This window comes from Somniosus microcephalus, chromosome 4, assembly GCF_052327205.1.
Source record: "Somniosus microcephalus isolate GS21.2 chromosome 4, FLI_Smic_1.0, whole genome shotgun sequence".
NCBI lineage: Eukaryota > Metazoa > Chordata > Chondrichthyes > Squaliformes > Somniosidae > Somniosus > Somniosus microcephalus.
Window position 1 is genome coordinate 28287750 of NC_140990.1, and position 21879 is coordinate 28309628.

Below are 21879 nucleotides of genomic sequence, written 5' to 3' on the forward strand. Positions count from 1 at the left end.
TATAGCACTTCCCGCAGTCCGAGCATTTAAAAGGTCTCTCGTCAGTGTGAACTCGCTGGTGTTTCAGCAGGTTGGATGAATCAGTGAATCCCATCCCACACACGGAGCAGCTGAACGGCCTCTCCCCGGTGTGAGTGCGCTGGTGTACAGTGAGTTCAGATGATCGCCTGAACCCAGTCCCGCAGTGAGAGCACCTGAACGGCCTCTCCCCAGTGTGAGTGCGCTGGTGTACAGTGAGGTCAGATGATCGCTTGAACCCAATCCCGCAGTGAGAGCACCTGAATGGTCTCTCGTCAGTGTGAACACGTTGATGGCATGTCAGTTCCCTGGAACTTTTATAGCACTTCCTGCAGTCCGAGCATTTAAAAGGTCTCTCGTCAGTGTGAACTCGCTGGTGTGTCAGCAGGTTGGATGACTGAGTGAATCTCTTCCCACACTCGGAGCAGGTGAACGGCCTCTCCCCAGTGTGAGTGCGTTGGTGTCTCAGCAGACGACTTGCACTTTTAAAGCTCAGCTCACACTTAGAACATTTAAAAGGTTTCTTATCAGAGTGAACAAGCTGGTGTTTCTGCAGGGTGGATGACTGAGTGAATCTCTTCCCATACACGGAGCAAGTGAACTGCCTCTCCCCAGTGTGAACTCGCTGATGTCTCAGCAGTGTGGATGAATGAGTGAATCCATTTCCACACACGGAGCAGGAGAACGGTTTCTCTCAAGTGTGAACTCGCTGATGTCTGATCAGGTAGGATGAGTGAGTGAATCCCTTCCCAGTTTCCAGATAGGATGGGCAACGGAATCCCTTTCCACAGTCCCCACATTTCCACGGTTTCTTCGTGGTGCGGGTGTCCTTGTGTCCCTCCAGGTTGGACGATCGGTTGAAGCCTCGTCCACACACACAACACGTGTACGGTTTCTCCCCGCTGTGAATGGTGTGATGTTTTTTCAGGCCGTGTAACTGGTTAAAGCTCTTTCCACAGTCAGTGCACTGGAACACTCTCACTCGGGTGTGTGTGTCTCGGTGCTTTACCAGTCGGTGTTTGAAATCTTTTCCCACAGACAGAACAGAGAAAAAGGCCGATGATATTCAGGTCCTGATGAATTGAGTGACTTTGTCAGATCTTGTTGTGATGTTTGGTTTGAGTTTCCCATCTGTAAATCCTCCCCTTCTAATACCCTGTAAAAGGAGTTTACAAAAGTCATCACTGTAAGTACAGGATAGAAATTCAGAACAGACAATTCTAGTTTCTATGGAACATTCTTTCCTCTCTTGTTCCCCCACAGCTGTAAATCCCCGTCCCACACACTCTCCCTCCTCCCTGTGCTGAAATCCAAAACCATCGCACCATCTCCAACATTTCTTTCCTCCACTTGCAGTTTTCCCACTCCCTCTACTCTGGTTGGGTTCTGTTCTACAGCCGCTGTGTGGAGAGTTAGAATAAAATCAATGAGTCAATGATTGTCTCTCCTGGTCACTGGGACCCTGAAGTCCCGCCCACTCCCTGTTCCTGTACAAAGATGGCCGCATATGCGCCGTGCGGCAGGGGGAACAGGTCTGTCTTTCCTCCACTAAGATGGCGGCGCCTAGCCCGGGCCTGCCACTGAGAAAAAGCCTCACAGCTGCTGTCCGGCGGAACACATTCGGCTGCTGGATCTCATTTGGGTCTGAGGCCGTTCTCATAAGAATATAAGAACATAAGAAATAGGAGCAGGAGTAGGCCAATCGGCCCCTCGAGCCTGCTCCGCCATTCAATAAGATCATGGCTGATCTGATCCTAACTGCCAATCTACTATCACAGAACCATCTCCTGAATCTAACAGAGTTAGACACACGAACTAGGAGCAGGATCAGGCATCAGGCTACACGGCCCCTGGGCCCGCTCCGCTACCCACAGGGCCATGACCGATCCGAACCTAGACTCATGTCCAAATTCCTGCCCGCTCCCCATAACCCTTAATTCCCTTTACTTCTAGGAAACTGTCTATTTCTGTTTTAAATTTATGTAATGATGTTGCTTCTACCACTTTTTGGGGCAGCATATTACATGGACCTACCACCCTCTGAGTGAAGTAGTTCCTCCTCATCTCAATTTTGAAAGAGCAGCCCCTTATTCTAAGACTATGCCCCCTAGTTCTAGTTTCACCCATCATTGGGAACATCCTCCCCGCATCCACCCGATCCAACCCCTTCACAATCTTATATGTTTCAATAAGATCACCTCTCATTCTTCTGAACTCCAATGAGTAGAGTCCCAATCTACTCAACCTCTCCTCATATGTCCATCCCCTCATCCCCGGGATTAACCGAGTGAGCCTTCTTTGTACTGACTCGAGAGCAAGTATGTCTTTTCTTAAGTATGGACAACAAAACTGTATGCAGTATTCCAGGTGCGGTTTCACCAATACCTTGTACAACTGAAGCAATACATCCCTATTTTTACATTCTATCACCCTATCAATGAAAGCCAACATTCCATTGGCCTTCTTAATCACTTGCTGCACCTGCATACTAACCTTTTGAGTTTCGTGCACCAGGACCCCCCAGATCCCTTTGTACTTCAGTACTTTCCTGTTTCTTGCCATTAAGATAATAGCTTGCTCTACGATTTTACCTGCCAAAGTGCATAACCTCACACTTTCCAGTATTGTATTCCATCTGCCAAATCTCTGCCCACTTACTTAGCCTGTCTATGTCCCCTTGCAGGTTTTTTATGTCCTCCTCACTCACTACTTTCCCTCCCATCTTTGTATCATCTGCAAACTTTGATATGTTACACTCGGTCCCCTCCTCCAAATCATTAATATAGATTGTAAAGAGTTGGGGATCCAGCACCGACCCCTGCGGAACACCACTAGTTACTGATTGCCATTCTGAGAATGAACCATTTATCCCAACTCTCTGCCTTCTGTTAGATAGCCAATCCTCTATCCATGCCAGAATATTACCCCCAATCCCGTGATTTTTTATCTTAAGCAATAATCTTTTGTGTGGCACTTTGTCAAATGCCTTTTGGAAGTCTAAATACACTACGTCCACTGGTTCCCCTTTATCCACCCTACATGTTACTTCCTCAAAGAACTCCAGCAAATTTGTCAAACATGACTTCCCCTTCATAAAACCATGCTGACTTTGTCCTATTAAATGATGATTATCCAAATGTCCTGTTGCCGTCTCCTTAATAATGGACTCCAAAATTTTACCTACCACAGATGTTAGGCTAACCAGTCTATAGTTTCCAGCCTCCTGTCTACTGCCCTTTTTAAATAAGGGTGTTACATTAGCAGTTTTCCAGTCTGCCAGGACCTTTGCTGATTCCAGAGAGTCTTGGAAAATTATTACCAATGCATCCACAATCCCTACCGCCACTTCCCTCAAGACGCTAGGATGTAAGCCATCAGGTCCAGGTGAGTTATCCGCCTTGAGTCCCATTATTTTACTGAGTACCACTTCCTTAGTGATTTTGATCGTGTTTAGCTCCTCCCCCCCTTTAGCCCCCTGTTTGTCCAGTGTTGGGATATTCTTAGTGTCTTCTACTGTAAAGACTGATACAAAATATTCATTGTGTTTTTGCCATCTCCATATTTCCCACCATTAATTTCCCGGTCTCATCCTCTAAGGGACCAACATTTACTTTAGCCACCCTTTTTCTTTTTATATAACTACAAAAACTCTTACTATCTGTTTTTATATTTTTTGCTAATTTACTTTCATAATCTATCTTCCCTTTCTTAATCAATCTTTTTGTTATTTTTTGCTGTCTTCTAAAGTTTTCCCAATCCTCTATCCTCCCACTAGATTTGGCTACCTTATATGCCCTTGTTTTTGGTCGAATACTATCCTTAATTTCTTTACTTAGCCACGGATGGCTGTCTTTTCTTTTATACCCTTTTCTTCTCAGTGGAATATATATTTTTTGGAAGTTGTAAAATAACTCCTTAAATGTACACCACTGATCATGTATCATCTTACCCTTTAATCTATTTTCCCAATCCACTCTACTCAATTCCGCTCTCATACCTTCATAGTCTCCTTTATTCAAGCTTAGCATGCTTGTTTGAGATCCAACCTTCTCACCCTTCAATTGAATATGGAATTCAACCATGTTATGGTCACTCATTCCAAGGGGATCCTTTACTAGGACATTTTTAATTAATCCTGTCTCGTTACACAGGACCAGATCTAAGGTTGCTTGCCCACTGGTCGGTTCAGTTACATACTGGTCAAGAAACCCATCCCTAATACACTCAATGAACTCATCCTCAAGGCAGCCCTGCCCAATTTGATTTGTCCAATTAATATGATAGTTAAAATCCCCCATAATTATAGATGTTCCCTTATTACAAGCCTCAACTATTTCCTGATTGATACTCCGTCCAACATAGTTGCAACTGTTCAGAGGCCTGTAGACTACACCCACTAGTGTTTTTTTCCCCTTATTTTTCCTTACCTCCACCCAAACTGTTTCATTATCCTGATCTTTTGACCCAATATCATTTCTCTGCATTACAGTGATTCCTTCCTTTATTAACATAGCCACCCCACCTCCCCTTCCTTCCTGCCTGTCCTTCCTGATCGTTAAATAACCTGGTATGTTTAATTCCCAGGCATTGTCACCCTGCAGCCATGTTTCTGTAATGGTCACAAGATCATACCCATATGTAGTTATTTGTGCCATTAACTCATCTATTTTGTTACGAATGCTACGTGCATTCAGATGGAGAACTTTCAAATATGTTTAGTGACACTTAGTTCCTGCTTTTGCCCTTTTTATTACTTTACCTTTTACTCCATACCTTCTGCCCCTTCCTGACACGCTCTGGTTTTTAATTTCCCCACTGCTACCTAAGTCTATGACCGTCTCTGTTGTCATTTTTATTATTTGCTCTCTAGGAACCTCCCCCCCCACTAGTTAGTTTAAAGCCCTCTCCACAGCCCTAGTTATATGATCCGCCAGGATTCTAGTCCCAGCACTGGTCAAGTGAAGCCCATCCCAACAGAACAGCTCCCTCCTGCCCCAGTACTGGTGCCAGTGTCCCAGGAAGCAAAACCCATTTCTCCCACACCAGTCTTTGAGCCACGCATTTAACTCTCTAATTTTATTTGTCCTAGCCAAATTTGCTCGTGGCTCAGGTAATAATCCAGAGATTATTACCCTTGAGGTTCTGTTTTTTAATTTGACCCCTAGCTGCTCATACTCCTTTAACAGAACTGGCTTCCTAGTCCTATCTACGTCGTTTGTACCAACCTGGACCACGACAACTGGATCCATCCCCTCCCACTGCAAGTTTCTTTCCAGCCCAGAGGAGATGTCCTTAACCCTGGCACCGGGTAGGCAACACAGCCTTCGGTACTCTCGCTCTCGGCTGCAGAGAACTCTATCTATCCCCCTAATAATACTATCCCCTACCACTACAACATTTCTATTTACTCCCCCCTTTTGAATGGCCCCCCGTTCCACGGTGCTGTGGCCAGGTTGCTCATCCTCCCTGCAGTCCCTGCTCCCGTCCCCACAGGGAGTAAGAACCTCGAACCTGCTGGACAAGAGCAAGGGCTGCGGCTCCTCCAGCTCTACCTCCTGGATCCCCGTAGCTGCCTCACTTGTAGTCACACCGTCCTGTCCCTGACCATGTGCTACATCTGAATTAATTAACTTCATAGGTGTGATCACATCCTGATACACAGATTCCAGGTACTTCTCCCCCTCCCTGATGTGTCGCAGTGTCTGAAGCTCAGACTCCAGCTCATCAACACAGAGCTGGAGTTCCCGTAGCAGCAGACACTTGTCACAGACGTAATCACCGTGAGCCTCAATGGGGTTCATTGGCTCCCACATCTCGTAACAGGAACACATCACCTGCTGCATTCTATGTAATTAATTACATTTTTTATTGTTAGTTATGGACACCCTCTGCCCGATTATAGATGCTAGTATCCCCTTTAATTAATTGGATTTAATTTAAATCCGTCCCTCTAATTACACCAGTTAAATGGTTTACCAACAGTCACTCTGCACCAGAAAGGCCTTATTAACTACAACCCACAGAGTTAAAGTTTGAAAAGAGCACCTAACACCCCACTTACCCTAACTCACACACTTACCCAAACTCACAGCACTCTCTGCTGACTTGCACTCAGTGCTTGCTCGCACTAGCTGGTCTTTTTATACTGTTATATAGCATGGTGGCATAGTGGTTAGCACTGTTGCCTCACAGCGCCAGGGACCCGTGTTCAAATCCGGCCTCGGGTGACTGTCTGTGTGGAGTTTACACATTCTCCCCGTGTTTGCGTGTGTTTTCTCTGGGTGCTCCGGTTTCCTCCCAGAGTCCAAAGATGTGCGGGTTAGGTTGATTGGCCATGATAAAAAATTGGCCCTTAGTGTTAGGGGGGATTAAATACGTGGGGTAACGGGGATAGGGCTTGGGTGGGATGGCTGTCAGTGTAGGGACCGGGTGCTAGGGTTTGGATGATCAGCCATGATCTCGTTGAATGGCGGAGCAGGCTCGAAGGGCCGAATGGCCTACTCCTGCTCCTAGTTTCTATGTTTCTATATGTTTGTTTGTTTACAGCCAAATGAGTCACCCCTGCTGATTGGTTACAAAACTGGTTTCCACTGCCTGCTGTGCCAATTTACTCCTACTGCAGTGTAACCTTGTTTTACTCTTCTTAAACCAACAGAATCCCAAATATGTAACTTTTCCCCTTTACTTAAACTGCTTAAGTAATCTTATCAAGAATGATTTAAAGAGAAATAACAATTAAAGAACTCACACTTACCCAAACTCACAGCACTCTCTGCTGACTCGCACTCAGTGCTTGCATGCCCTAGCCTGGTCTTTTTATACTGTTTGTTTGTTTACAGCAAAATGAGTCACCCCTGCTGATTGGTTAGAAAACTGGTTTCCACTGCCTGCTGTGCCAATTTACTCCTACTGCAGTGTAACCTTGTTTTACTCTTCTTAAACCAACAGAATCCCAAATATTTAACTTTTCCCCTTTACTTAAACTGCTTAAGTAATCTTATCAAGAATGATTTAAAGAGAAATAACAATTAAAGAACTCACACACTTACCCAAACTCACAGCACTCTCTGCTGACTCGCACTCAGTGCTTGCTCGCACTAGCCTGGTCTTTTTATACTGTTTGTTTGTTTACAGCCAAATGAGTCACCCCTGCTGATTGGTTAGAAAACTGGTTTCCACTGCCTGCTGTGCCAATTTACTCCTACTGCAGTGTAACCTTGTTTTACTCTTCTTAAACCAACAGAATCCCAAATATTTAACTTTTCCCCTTTACTTAAACTGCTTAAGTAATCTTTTCAAGAATGATTTAAAGAGAAATAACAATTAAAGAACTCCCACACTTACCCAAACTCACAGCACTCTCTGCTGACTCGCACTCAGTGCTTGCTCGCACTAGCCTGGTCTTTTTATACTGTTTGTTTGTTTACAGCCAAATGAGTCACCCCTGCTGATTGGTTAGAAAACTGGTTTCCACTGCCTGCTGTGCCAATTTACTCCTACTGCAGTGTAACCTTGTTTTACTCTTCTTAAACCAACAGAATCCCAAATATTTAACTTTTCCCCTTTACTTAAACTGCTTAAGTAATCCTATCAAGAATGATTTACAGAGAAATAACAATTAAAGAACTCACACACTTACCCAAACTCACAGCACTCTCTGCTGACTCGCACTCAGTGCTTGCTCACACTAGCCTGGTCTTTTTATACTGTTTGTTTGTTTACAGCCAAATGAGTCACCCCTGCTGATTGGTTGGAAAACTGGTTTCCACTGCCTGCTGTGCCAATTTACTCCTACTGCAGTGTAACCTTGTTTTACTCTTCTTAAACCAACAGAATCCCAAATATTTAACTTTTCCCCTTTACTTAAACTGCTTAAGTAATCTTATCAAGAATGATTTAAAGAGAAATAACAATTAAAGAACTCACACACTTACCCAAACTCACAGCACTCTCTGCTGACTCGCACTCAGTGCTTGCTCGCACTAGCCTGGTCTTTTTATACTGTTTGTTTGTTTACAGCCAAATGAGTCACCCCTGCTGATTGGTTAGAAAACTGGTTTCCACTGCCTGCTGTGCCAATTTACTCCTACTGCAGTGTAACCTTGTTTTACTCTTCTTAAACCAACAGAATCCCAAATATTTAACTTTTCCCCTTTACTTAAACTGCTTAAGTAATCTTATCAAGAATGATTTAAAGAGAAATAACAATTAAAGAACTCACACACTTACCCAAACTCACAGCACTCTCTGCTGACTCGCATTCAACTTAAGGGGGACAGTAGAGGCCAAAATAAAACAACTGAGGGACATGGACATTATCGAACCTGTAACTGGCCCCGCCCCATGGGTAAATCCTGCGGTTATTGTACCAAAAGTGGATAAGGATGTAAGGTTATGCCTAGACATGAGACGAGCAAACCAGGCAATAGTGAGGGAACGATATCCAATCCCCACCATTGATGAGATACTCCAAGGTATGAACGGCTCGACGGTGTTTAGTAAGCTAGACCTAAAATGGGGTTATCACCAGCTAGAACTGACCCCTGAGTCATGAGAAATCACAACGTTTGCAGTACATAACGGAGTATACAGGTACAAGAGGCTGATATTCGGTGTATCTTCAGCTGGTGAGCAATTCAGCACGAGATAGCTAATGCCTTAGCTGGAATAGAGGGTGTTGAAAACATCTCAGACGACATTATCGTGCATGCACACGACCAGGAAACGCACGACAGATGCCTGCACGCTGTCATGACCAGACTAATGGAAAGTGGATTGACACTAAACTCAGAGAAGTGCCAATTCAACATGGACCGATTGATTTTCACGGGAATCCTGTTGTCTGAAAAGGGCATCAGACCAACAGCAGAGAGAGTGCGAGCAGTGGCAGAAGCTCGGGAACGAGAGAATGCTACAGAGGTGAGGAGTTTCTTGGGACTCGTTGGGTACAGTAGCAGATTCATCCCACAGTTTGCAATGCTATCAGAGCCACTGCGACGCCTGACGAGAAAAGACACACCATTTAAATTTGGATCACAACAGAGACAGTCATTCAGTGCACTCAAGGAAGAGTTGGCCAGAGCCGGCACTTTAGCATATTTTGATAAGGACGCACCAACCAAGGTGATAGCAGATGCCAGTCCTGTAGGTTTAGGCGCAGTACTAGTTCAGGACCAACAGGGACAAGAGGTGCCAATATGCTATGTAAGTCGTAGTTTAACAGACTGTGAGAGGAAATACTCTCAAACAGAGAGAGAGGCCTTAGCTCTTGTATGGGCTTATGAGAGGCTGCATCCATATGTGTATGGTCGAAAATTTAACTTGGTAACTGACCATAAGCCATTACAAGTGATATACGGCCCACACTCTAAACCTTGTGCCCGTATAGAGAGATGGGTACTTAGATTACAGCCGTACAATTTTAAGGTGGTACACATTCCAGGCAAGCAAAACATTGCAGACCCACTGTTACGATTGCTGGGGGAGACAGCAAAACAGGAGAGACATTCTCATGGCTCAGATGAATACATGAGATTTGTAGCTGTGAGTGCGACGCCAAAAGCACTCACTACTAGAGAGGTGGAGGAAGCCTCTGCTACCAACTCAGAGCTGATTGAGGTACAGAAGGCAATCACAAATGGACATTTTGAGAACTGTAAAGCTTATGCAGCAATTGCAAACGAGCTGTGCATAGTGGGGTACCTAGTTCTTCGGGGAACACGCATCGTGCTACCCACAGTGTTACATGCACGAGCCCTGGTGTTAGCACATGAAGGACACTTGGGAATAGGTGGAACAAAGCAACATCTCAGAACCAAGGTTTGGTGGACTGGCATGGACAAGGCAGCTGAAAAACACTGTAAAGCATGCCACGGCTGTCAGATAGTAGCCAGACCCGACCCACCTGAACCGTTGAGAGCAACACCATTACCGGAGGGCCCCTGCAGGATGTAGCTATAGACTTACTGGGACCCTTGCCATCCAACCACTCCATTCTTGTGGTAGTTGATTATTATAGTCGCTACTATGAATATGACATCATGACCTCCACAACAACAGAGAAGGTTATTGATAGTTTAGAGTCAATCTTCAGCCGTCATGGTTTGCCAATCACCTGCAAATCTGATAATGGTCCCCAATTCAGATCTGAATTATTCAAAGAATACTGTGAAAACAACGGGATCAAACACCTGAAAATGACAGCAAAATGGTGTAAGATTCGCAATTTTCAGCAAAAATCACGCAAGAAAACTGGATAAAATAAGACTGTTTATTGACCAAAGTAAGCTTGCACAGAAAAACCTTTGATAAAAGGGCATACAAAATGGCCACCAGGCCCCGTGATCAGTTTCTGAACCATTTTATTTCTGTTACTGCAAGCCAGACAGGCTTGTGGATTGAAGACAGTGAGCCCGCGAAAGCCAGTATCTGGGAACCGAAACTCAGAGGAACAGCATACATATTCAATGGATTACAAGTACAGGATGGGGCCCATCAAGATATGGGCGGACAATGCAAAATCACTCATACCCATTTATGGTACAAAGGAAAAACCATTTAGCAGCCATCAAGGAAAATCTCCGGACCGATCAATATGCGAACCGAGCCGCGGTGACAATGCAAAAGACATTAAAAGACATTATCAGCCAGGAAGGCCAGTTTAAGTTATCACCGGCTCCGTTACAAGACAAAGCGCCCCTGCAGAGATTTCTGCCCGCCAAAATTAATACAAAGACAGGACTATGATTTGGCGGGAGATAAGACTGTTCCAAAAGAGTATAACTATGGATTGAAAGTCCATATACGTTACTTCAACTTCTTCGGACGGTGCCAGGATCGGCGCCTCTTCCACTTCGGCAGATGCAGAATCGATGAAAACGTTTTCGTCTTTTTAAAGACGGACGGTTTCGGTAAAAAGACAACGTGGTCGGTGTTCAGCCAAACAAGGCTCGGCCACGACGAGAAGACGACGAGGGTGGCCCGGGTACTGGGGTCGGGAGATCATCGATGACCCAGGCCGACGGAGAAGAAACCCTCTGGAGAACCGACCAGGCCGGAGACAAAAGGACAGTCCGGGCCTGACACTTCCGTGTCTCAACATCCCATTGGGTTGTTGTTCTACTCCACGAACAAAAATCCATGACAGGCTTAGTGGATCTCAACCTTGACGAGCGCTCATCGAGGCTGTGTCTACCCCATCGCCTCGAGAGAGAGAGAGAGAATATCGACTGCGCCAGAAGTTTCCAAATCCACGTGACGACGGAAAGCGGTGCCAAAAAGGCTGCGAACCCCCCCCCTTTCTCGCGATTTCGAGAGTGGTGAGCATGATCCCAGGTTCCCCAGGTCGAAACTTAGTTTAGGTATAGGGGAGGGAGTTAAGGGAAATCGTAATGTGTTTCCCCTTTTACGATGTGCCGTGTGTTCCCCATTTCCATAGAGTCAAGTTCTTAAATTTGTGCATGATTGTAGTTACTTTAATCTGTGCCTATGACATGTATTTTGTAATGCTTCAAACTGTTTAAAAATAAAAGCATCCATTTTGTGCTATTCAGCCTGGTCTATTGAGTCCTTTTCTCTGCACTACTTTTCTCTGCATCTAAGTCCAAGGTCTAGAACCGTAGGGGGAGTGGGTCGAACCACTCAAGGGTAATTCTTGCACGAAGCCTGGCAGGAGGCCAGAACGGGCAAGAGAGCAGGAAAAAAACCCCTACAGAAATGGCGACCGCGGCAGGACCTTGGCAGCAGGAAAGTAGTGTGTTAGATCAAGATCTGAATAAACGAAATGTGATGGATGAAAGAATAGCAGATTATGTTTTCGGAAAAGTTAACCTCACAAAACAATGGATATCTGATCCATTAAGGGATAGGCGCCCGCTAGACGCAGCCATCAAGTGGACAGCGGGTAGAGAGCATAAGAAATCTGTAGAAAAGGCGGTCTGGCTGATGTGCTACAAGAAGCAAGTCCAGCTTTTGGGCCAGGTAGTTGCAGCACAGACAGTCCAGATCAACGGCTTGCTTAAAGACGTAGAGGAAAAGGTTGCGGGAGGTCAAAAACTGATTGAATCGCTTGACGCGCTGAATCAGGAACGCCGCTCCGTAATTCGCTGCCACGAAACCCGGGTAGAATATTTAAAATGTCAGGTCGTTGAGGCCAAGGCCAGTGAAGGTAGAATGAGAGAGAGGTGTTTCCATCTAGCCAAACAAGTAGATGCCCAAGAGGAAAAGCTCCTGGGAGCCAGGGCAGCATATAAGATGGCCATGGAGGATAGATCTGAGAACACCGACCACAGCGCTTGCCGCCGGGAGCTAGAGGACCTGAGAAAGGCCCTAGCGAAGGCAAACGGGTTGGTGTGTCTCATAAATCCACCAGCGAGTCAGCTGTTGCTAGCCAAGGAATCCAAAAGACCGATTCCACAAGAGGCAGTTGGGGTACCAACCCCCGAACCCTCTGCGCCTCCTGCCTATGAGGAGTCTTGGACTCCGGGACAGGAGACGGAGGCGGTAGAGGAAGAGAGCCCTGAGGTAGAGCAACCCCAGACAGTAGAGTCGGGGCCAGCACCGTTGTGTCCAACGAGGCACTGGAAGCTCGGTCCAAATGAAGAAAATGGCGATGACGGACCCCTTAATGCCTCATAGCGCACGACAGCTAAGAGAGGTGATAAGTCACATCCCAAAACTCTCCGAGTCAGGAGATCCCTCCGTGCATTTCAGGGACGTGGAGCAGACCGCAGCAGTCAATGACTGCGACAGGGTTGAACAGTCTAAAATGCTGCTGTTCTCCCTGGACAGTTCGCTCCTCCAGTGTCTCCCTGACGAGAGCAAGAGAGGGCACAGGGATTATGAGTTGCTACGGGATGAGATTCTGGAGATCATGGGAGAGGGGGATGGAACTCCGTTCCTCCATTTAGAAAAGACAGTGCAGCTAGAGGGAGAACCCCCACGGGTTTTCGCCGACAGGTTGTGGCCAGTGTATCGGCGCAGCTGCCCGGGCGGGCCGGCCCGGGCCGGGCTGGATGGCGAACAAAGGGCTCACTGGCTTTGGTGCCTGGTAGCAGGTTGCCTGCCAGTAGTGAAGGAACAGGCCAAAGCATGGTTTGACCCCACCAACGCCCGCTCCATGGAGGATCTAGTGCTAGATCAGCTCACGATCAGTTATAGGAATAACAAGGGCAAGAAAACGCCTGTTGTAAAAGGAAAGGTGCATGAGGTGAGGCCCGCAGCCTCTGCTAATAGGGAATGGCGTCAGGAGGGAAATCGCCCTCCTCAAGCCAATAGCAGTTGTTACGGGTGTGGGAAGGAGGGTCATTGCCACAAGGACTGTAGGAATCCTTGGAAGGATAAGAGGGAGAGAGCGTTCGCCGCAGCCCAAGATCAAGCCCAAGCCCGAGTCGCCAACGGCCCGAGAGTTTACCCAACACCAGCACAACCACAAGTGCAGGCCGCTGCCCCAACACCAGTCCAGAACCCAACCGTAGCCTCTGCCCCAACTAAAGGGGGTGGTGCGGTTGTGGACCCCGCTGCGATCGAGTCAGTCTTGGAGACTATGCGGTCTCTGATGACCTGGCAGGGGAAGGTAGCAGTTGCTAACAGCCCTATCGCCCCCGAGACCCCAGCCGAAGCACCTAAATGACTGACGCCCGCGCAGCCCGTCTACTTGTGTCCGCTCCGCTATGACGCTTGGAGAAGACCTGTGGTGGAGATGGAGGTGGAGAAACAAAGGGGTAGTTACCTGTTGGATACGGGAGCTTCGTGTATCGTGATCCACACGGACAAACCTTTTGCCTCACCTCTGTCCGCCCAGGCTCCATATTTAGTAGCGGGTTTCACAGGTAGAGAACAGGCTGGCGCGTACTCCCTCCCGCTCTCCATTCGGTTGGGAGCACTCCACACCACATGGACGTGCATCCTATTGAAGTGGAATGAGGGGGGGGGAAAAGGCATCCTCGGGGCTGATTTCTTGGTGGAACACGGGATCCTCGTGGACCTGAGAAATCACTGTCTCTGGGGAGCCGAGGGCGGTTTAGGTAAGGTAGTCGTAATCCCGGGGAAGGAAGAAAAGGGGGCCCTGTGCACTATGAAGCCGTCAGGTGGTTACGATCTCGAGCTCATGATAACAAACGTCCCAACGGACTTGCAGGCGTGTGTGTCAGAAAATCTGACCGCGTTCGCCACCCACAAGCACGACTGCGGGAGAGTCACTGGGTTCGAAGTCAGCGTAGACGGGGACCCCATGATCCGACCCCAAAAGCAGTATAATTTCCCCAAGGAGGCAGAACCCGACATGGAGACAGCAATATCTTCATTGGTACAGCAGGGCATGTTGAGGACGATAGCCACCCATGTAAACTCCCCATTATGGCCGGTAAAGAAACCGGACACTTCGTGGAGAGCCACGGTGGACTACAGAGTCCTCAATAGTAATATCCCGGCCTGCGCGCCCACGGTAGCAGCAGTTGCAGACTTAATAGGGAGTATTCCAGCATCGGCGACCACATTCACGGTGCTGGACATCTCGAACGGTTTTTGGTCCATTCCGCTGCGGCGGGAGGACCAGTACAAGTTTGCCTTTACATTCAAAGGGTAACAGTACACTTGGAACTGCTTACCACAGGGTTTTCACAACAGCCCCAGCATTTTCCATCAGTGCATGGCGGGGAGTTTGAAAGAGTTCAGCCAGCCCAACCAGATAGTGCAGTATGTGGACGACTTACTCCTGTTCACAGATACAAGGGAGCAGCACGGCCCACTGTTAGCCGAATTGTTGGAACTGTTAGAAAGGAAGGGTTTCAAAGTAAACCCAAAGAAAGCCCAGATCGGCCAGCAGGAAGTCAAATTCCTGGGTCTGGCCATCCGCGAGGGAGAAAGAGCCATAGATAAGGCCAGGCGGGAATCTATACAAGATCTGCCGATTCCCAACACAGTAACGGGTGTAAGGTCCTTTTTGGGATTGACCGGGTACTGCAGAGATTTCATCGAGGACTATGCTGCCACAGCGGCCCCGCTACTTCGACTCTTACACAAGGGAGTCGAGTGGTCTTGGGACAAGGGGTGCCAGGCAGCGTTCGAGAAGTTGAAAAGAGATCTGCAGACCGCGCCAGCCCTAGGGGCCATAGATGGGGGAGAGGAGTTCTTTCTGGAGGTAGCCGCTAGTGGGGACAGCCTGAGCGCAGTGCTGCTCCAAGAGCGGCACGGCAAGCTAAGACCAGTAGTTTATTCCTCCAGGGTGCTCACGGATGTGGAGAGGAGTTTCTCCAATTGCGAACGGCATCTCCTGGCCACGCATTGGGCTGTGAACAGATCAGTGATCTTCACAGGGACCTCTCCCGTTACGCTCCTCACCCATCACACCCCCACGAAGATGCTTCTGGATGGGAGGATTAAGGATGGGACCGTAAGCAGCGCTCGGATTGCGCGCTGGACCCTCCCCCTTTCCCAGATGGATCTCAAAGTTAAAGGCCTCTGCGCGCCAAGGCTCGCAGCCAATATGGCATATCCCGGGACAGCCCATCAATGTTCCGTAGAATGGGTATGGGAAGTTAACATAGGTTTACGGGCCGGGATACATCCCACAGGCCGTGAGATCTACGTAGACGGTTCTAGCACTGTAGCTGATGGCAAGCGACTCACAGGGTGTGGAGTTTATGACCCTGCGGCAAACATTGCCCTGGCAATTAAGCTCCCCAGCACTATGAGCGCGCAGCAGGCTGAACTGTCCGCGGTGGCGTACGTGGTTACCCACCCCGAGATTTTCCCAACCCCATACACGATTTGCTCAGACAGCATGTTCACGTGCAATTCGTGTACAGAGTACCTCGCCATTTGGTCCCGACGCGGGTACACCTCCGCGGACGGGCGGCCTTTAACAGTTAAGCCCTTGCTGGAGAAGATCCTAGCAGCTGTGGGGGAGAAAGGAGAGGTGTTCATCCATAAGGTGAAGTCTCACTCCTCCACAGAACCCCGCAGTCAGGGCAACCAGCAGGCGGATGCGCTAGCCAGGGAGCGTGCCCGCAACGGCATTCTCTGGGACCCATACGAACCCGGACCCGTGGCGGCGATCCAAGGCAGGGAGGGAATTCCCGGGAACACAGGGGTGACACCGCCCCCAGACCTAAAGACCGTCCAAACCCTGGATCCCGCCCTAAAAGCAGTCCTAAAAGCCATCACAGAGGGCAAACAGGTAGAAGGTCCGTACAGTACGGCAGCCCTCACAGTCAAAGAAGGTATGCTGTTCCGAGAGGAGCAGTGGGTTGTGCCGCAGCAGCACCGGAGGGAATTCCTGCAATTGGCCCACGAGGGTCCAGGAGCGGGACACCCCGGACCTGAGGTCACCTGGCAATGGGTGGAGCAGGCGGGTAGGTGGCCGGGACTTCGGGACGATGTCCGCGAGTTCTGCGCAAGCTGTCTTGTGTGTGCTGCTAACAACCCAGACCCCCACAAAAGGAAGGTGCCCATGGGGCACATCAGGAAGGTAGAGGGACCATGGCAGTCGATTCAGGTCGACTACATAGGGCCCCTGCCCGCCGCCCAGGGAGGCTATAAGTACTGCCTTGTCCTGGTAGATGTGTTCACCAAATGGGTAGAAGCCTTCCCGTGCAGAACAGCTACGGCACTGGGTACTGCAAAGATCTTGATTCGGGAAGTGTTCTCATGGTGGGGACTCCCCCGTTTTGTAGAGTCCGACCAGGGGAGTCAGTTCACCGGTCAAGTAATGCAGAACGCCCTCATGCTCTTGGGCATTGAGGGAAAGTGGCACGTAGCATACAATCCCCAGTCATCCGGGATTGTTGAGCGTATGAATCGGACCCTCAAGGAAAAGCTGAGGAAAGAGACAATGGGCTCGCCCCAGAAATGGGCGGAGGTCCTGCCTTTAGTCCTCATGGGGATCCGAGCCAGCCAGTCCAAAAGCACGTGGTATTCCCCGCACGAGTTAATGACTGGAAGGATCATGCGAACACCCACCCATGTGCTAGCCCCGGTGCTCACTGAGGGCCAGCTCCGAGAGGTGAAACGGGACAAATTCGCCCAAACCCTTTTGGAGCGCCTGAGACAGATTTATGGGCAGGCGACTGGGAACATGGGAAGACAGCACCAGGGAAATAAACTGTTGTTGGAACCTCGGAAACAACAAGAGTGGGTAGTCAGAGACCAGGTCATGGTCCGAAACTACGCCAGGGTAGGGAGTTTTGAACCACTGTACATGGGGCCCTACAGCATTGTGGACAAGGCCAGCCCCATGGTTTATGCAGTGAAAACGCCCCGACGTACCAAATGGTTTCACGTCAACCAGTGTAAACTATTTAAATCGGGTGCACAAGGGCCATCAAAGGGGACCAGGTCGGAGAACAAAGATCCTCAGCCTGTAACAGAGTCACAGACCACACAGGCTGGTACCGTAGCCTGCGTAAAGGGAGAGGCCATCCCATTGGAGTGGGAGGTCTCATCTTTTGAATGGGATTTAGGCAGGAGAGAGCACGAACAGCTCGACCCCGCCTTAGACCCAGTCATGGAGGAGGAAGAGTCAGAGGGCGACGATCCCGCCCTCGACTCAAGCTTGGGGGAGGTAGGGAATGGGGGTGGAGATCCACTACCTGTAGGGACAGGTGAGGTGGAGTCAGAAGCCACAGATCCCGACCCCGGGGGGGTGGAGCCTGAGGAAGGGGAGCTGGAGCCGGCAGCTGTGGAGGAACCACAGGCTGTGACGGTAACAGTCCCAACCCCCGGTCCATCGGCCCCGGGAGCCCAACCCAAAGCAGCCCCTCGTAGGTCGGCTCGAGCGCCACAGCCCAGAAAATTTTGGCCAGGTTCTCCCCATCCTTCCCAACCACGGTTTAGAGCAGCCCCAGGAAGGCATGATCCCCGTTCAGCAGCGACAGGCTGCGGGGGATCAAAGCCAAAGATCAATGCAGCCCCACCGCAGGGTGTGGCACACGACAGGCCTCACAGGGATTCGGAAAGCCGCCCCACGGAGGGCGGCGCTGTACATAAGTTAAGTTAGGTAATTATGGTCATAGTTTTAAGGAATGTAAAGTATGTGGTGTTAAGAGTACAATTTTGAGGTCTGCCCGGTATGTGTGTTTGTTAGGGAGCGGGGTCCAGGAACCCGCGCGTCCAATTAATTTAGGCCAGCACCTATCGGGAGCCCGGCTACATCATTTTGTTGGTTACAGAAACCTGGGATATGATGGAAAGGATTTTCATCGCGTTCATGGCGATCGGGTGCGGGTGGGCCTACCGAGGCCGCACCAAGGACGTCATCATTTTCGGATGCTCCGAGGACACGGCCCCCATCGCAACGGATGGGACGGGGAAGTGAGAGGTTGAGGAAACCGCCACCTACTTCCACCAAGGGAGATGGCCAGGTTGGTTGGGAACAAATTCCACGGAATATTCCAGCAACTTCGGTTTTGCCTACCAAGAGACTTCGTTAACGTGCCCTCGAGTGAGGATCCTTGCGCCCAGAGTCAGCATCACCGTGGGAAAGAGGATTTGTCTGGTGTGCAATGGGAACGTACCACTAAGGCGATGGTGGTGGCTACGAAAGCTGGGAAAGGACATGAGAAACTCTACGGTCGAGTGGGAGCGACTGGGTAATAATACCCATCGGACTATTACGGGAACTCACGGACAATTACGTGTGTGTTGGGACAAATGGTGGGAACCAGATGAGGGAATATATGTCTGTATGTGGGGTTCGAGACACGTCTGCCCCAAGGGCGTGTCCATCTTCTTCCAGATGCAGTGGCAGGATGAAGGGAAGGGGATGAGATGGGATGTTAGCACTCGAGCGTGCGGAGCCCCATACTCCCCTATTCCGGTGAACGCCACTGAACTCATCACCCGCCCACGCAAGCCCCTGCCCACGCTTCCGGTAGCACTAGCCCAGAAAGGAGGGTGCCCAACCACCACCAAGGGACCCGGGAACGGTTTAGTATTGGTACCCACCGGTCAGGTGCTGTACCAAGGGGTACACTACGCGGTGGCCTCAGTGATTTTAAATCTCACTGAGGTAAGATTGCCGGAGTGGTGTCCCAAAGAAACAGAACAATTATACCAGGTCCTGTTAACCCGTATGTTTAGACAATTTTACGAATTTGACTTTGCCGACATCGACAGAGACAAATTATACACCACACCGCCAGAAGTTTTGGATCGAGTCGGGAGGCAAAGAAGGGGTACTGTAAATGACATATTCACTGCTTTTAATACCGGGACATCTGTTGTCAACGCTCTAGATAACGTGGAGCTGCAGACACAGATCAACGGTTTAAAAGCCCAGTTAAGGAACATATTGACAGACGAAAACAAGGTAGTGGGTTCTGAGTTGCATGAGGACCAGGCCATGACACTACACTTTAAGGACATAATTGCTGAGCTGGAGAAACACGCGAGAACGGTAAATGCACTCATTAAGGAGGATCGGAATGCGTCCGATCAAGCTGCGCAAAACGAGGCCTGTGTGCTGTATGGGGCGTGGTTACTGGGTGAGGGCCGTAGTAATCTTGAGGATTTAAAACAGGGTTTGGTCCCGTCCTGGATCAGCAACAAGCACTTGCAAGTGCTCCACCCTTTTGAGAATGCATTAAGCCCGTGCCAGCTCAGACTAGCCGCAGAAGCATACCCAGTCCCAGTGGACTGCGGACATTCAAATCACACTATTATGGGAGTAAGAATGCCGGTGTTGGGTCCCGCAGCAAAGCCCGCCCCGGTGTACAGAGTAGAGAACATTGGAGTCATTCGGGGGGGCGCACACATTCGTTATGCAGCGGTCCCGCCTTACGTCATCAGATGGGAGCGTACGATGACAGGCACCGACCTCTCGGGATGTCGGAGCCGGGGAGCACACATCATCCTGTGTCCCCAGCACTTGAACGCCTTTCTGAAACCGCAGTGCGGGTTCAGGACTGCTAGTGCAAAGCCGGTGAATTGCACCATGGAGGCAATGGCAGAGGACCATGTGCCCCCACAGGTAGCATATATCGGGGGTGGGACATACTGCGTCACCACTGCAGCGCCTCAGTACCGATATGGACAACACGAGTGGTGTTCGGTCGGTGATAGCAGTTTCTGTTTCAAACCCAGGGCCGAGGTTCAAGTGGCACAACAACGAATTGTTCCCATTCCTGCGCCCTCCACCGTTCACATCACTATCAAAGAGAATTTCACAGGCTTACAATGATTTGTCGCGCATTTTGGTTATGTCATTCCCCCTCTTCCCGAACACCTCACCAAGATTTTAAAAGCCGTTATAATTTCACAGAAACATTTCTACACACTGGAGCAGAAGACTTTAGAGATAGGAAAAGACATATTGGACATAACCATCCCACCATGGTGGGACTTGTTCACCAACATAGAGGTCCCCGCCTGGATTAGAATAGCATCCCATATCCTAGTAGTATGTCAGGTTTTGATTGTGATATTTTTGCTCTTCGTGCATTGCAAAAGAGGCAAACGCCTCCAGAGGCATGAGAACACAGGAGAATGGAGAGAACGCTATGTGCAAATGGGGGAAGCAGATACCCCACTCTAAGCTGCTAGTATAAGATTAAACGTCCCTGCATTTTAAATTTTTTTGTGATTGTTTTGGGTTATAAGGAAATAAGTATTGTTATGTTATTAGTCGTTCTTAAGTTTTTTTGGATTAATAAAAGGTGCATGCAGATGGTGCCAGAGGGTATCAACCCCCGCACATCTGACAAGTGAATGTGTTATAGTTTAAAATACGCTGTCTATGATTGTCCAAATGTACAAAAGGTAATTTTTGTTTTCTGCGGAAATGGGAACTGCATGTGTCGTGAGGGTCATAGATAGCTAAGTGCCAGGAATGTTTGGATGTGGGGAATCAGGGAAAATTTGCTCATCAAGGATTATTGATACTTTAAGCAAGCTATCAGTATCACAGGGGGGCCTGTAAGATTCGCAATTTTCAGCAAAAATCACGCAAGAAAACTGGATAAAATAAGACTGTTTATTGACCAAAGTAAGCTTGCACAGAAAAACCTTTGATAAAAGGGCATACAAAATGGCCGCCAGGCCCCGTGATCAGTTTCTGAACCATTTTATTTCTGTTACTGCAAGGCAGACAGGCTTGTGGATTGAAGACAGTGAGCCCGCGAAAGCCAGTATCTGGGAACCGAAACTCAGAGGAACAGCATACATATTCAATGGATTACAAGTACAGGATGGGGCCCATCAAGATATGGGCGGACAATGCAAAATCACTCATACCCATTTATGGTACAAAGGAAAAACCGTTTAGCAGCCATCAAGGAAAATCTCCGGACCGATCAATATGCGAACCGAGCCGCGGTGACAATGCAAAAGACATTAAAAGGCATTATCGGCCAGGAAGGCCAGTTTAAGTTATCACCGGCTCCGTTACAAGACAAAGCGCCCCTGCAGAGATTTCTGCCCGCCAAAATTAATACAAAGACAGGACTATGATTTGGCGGGAGATAAGACTGTTCCAAAAGAGTATAACTATGGATTGAAAGTCCATATACGTTACTTCAACTTCTTCAGACAGTGCCAGGATCGGCGCCTCTTCCACTTCGGCAGATGCAGAATCGATGAAAACGTTTTCGTCTTTTTAAAGACGGATGGTTTCGGTAAAAAGACAACGTGGTCGGTGTTCAGCCAAACAAGGCTCGGCCACGACGAGAAGACGACGAGGGTGGCCCGGGTACTGGGGTCGGGAGATCATCGACGACTCAGGCCGACGGAGAAGAAACCCTCTGGAGAACCGACCAGGCCGGAGACAAAAGGACAGTCCGGGCCTGACACTTCCGTGTCTCAACATCCCATTGGGTTGTTGTTCTACTCCACGAACAAAAATCCACGACAGGCTTAGTGGATCTCAAC

At 48.9% G+C, this 21879-nt stretch overlaps 1 pseudogene; it reads right to left on the reverse strand.

Moving 5' to 3' along the window:
- The window catches only part of LOC147118468 (uncharacterized), a 234801-nt pseudogene that overhangs the window by 162116 nt on the left and 50806 nt on the right, over positions 1-21879 (reverse strand).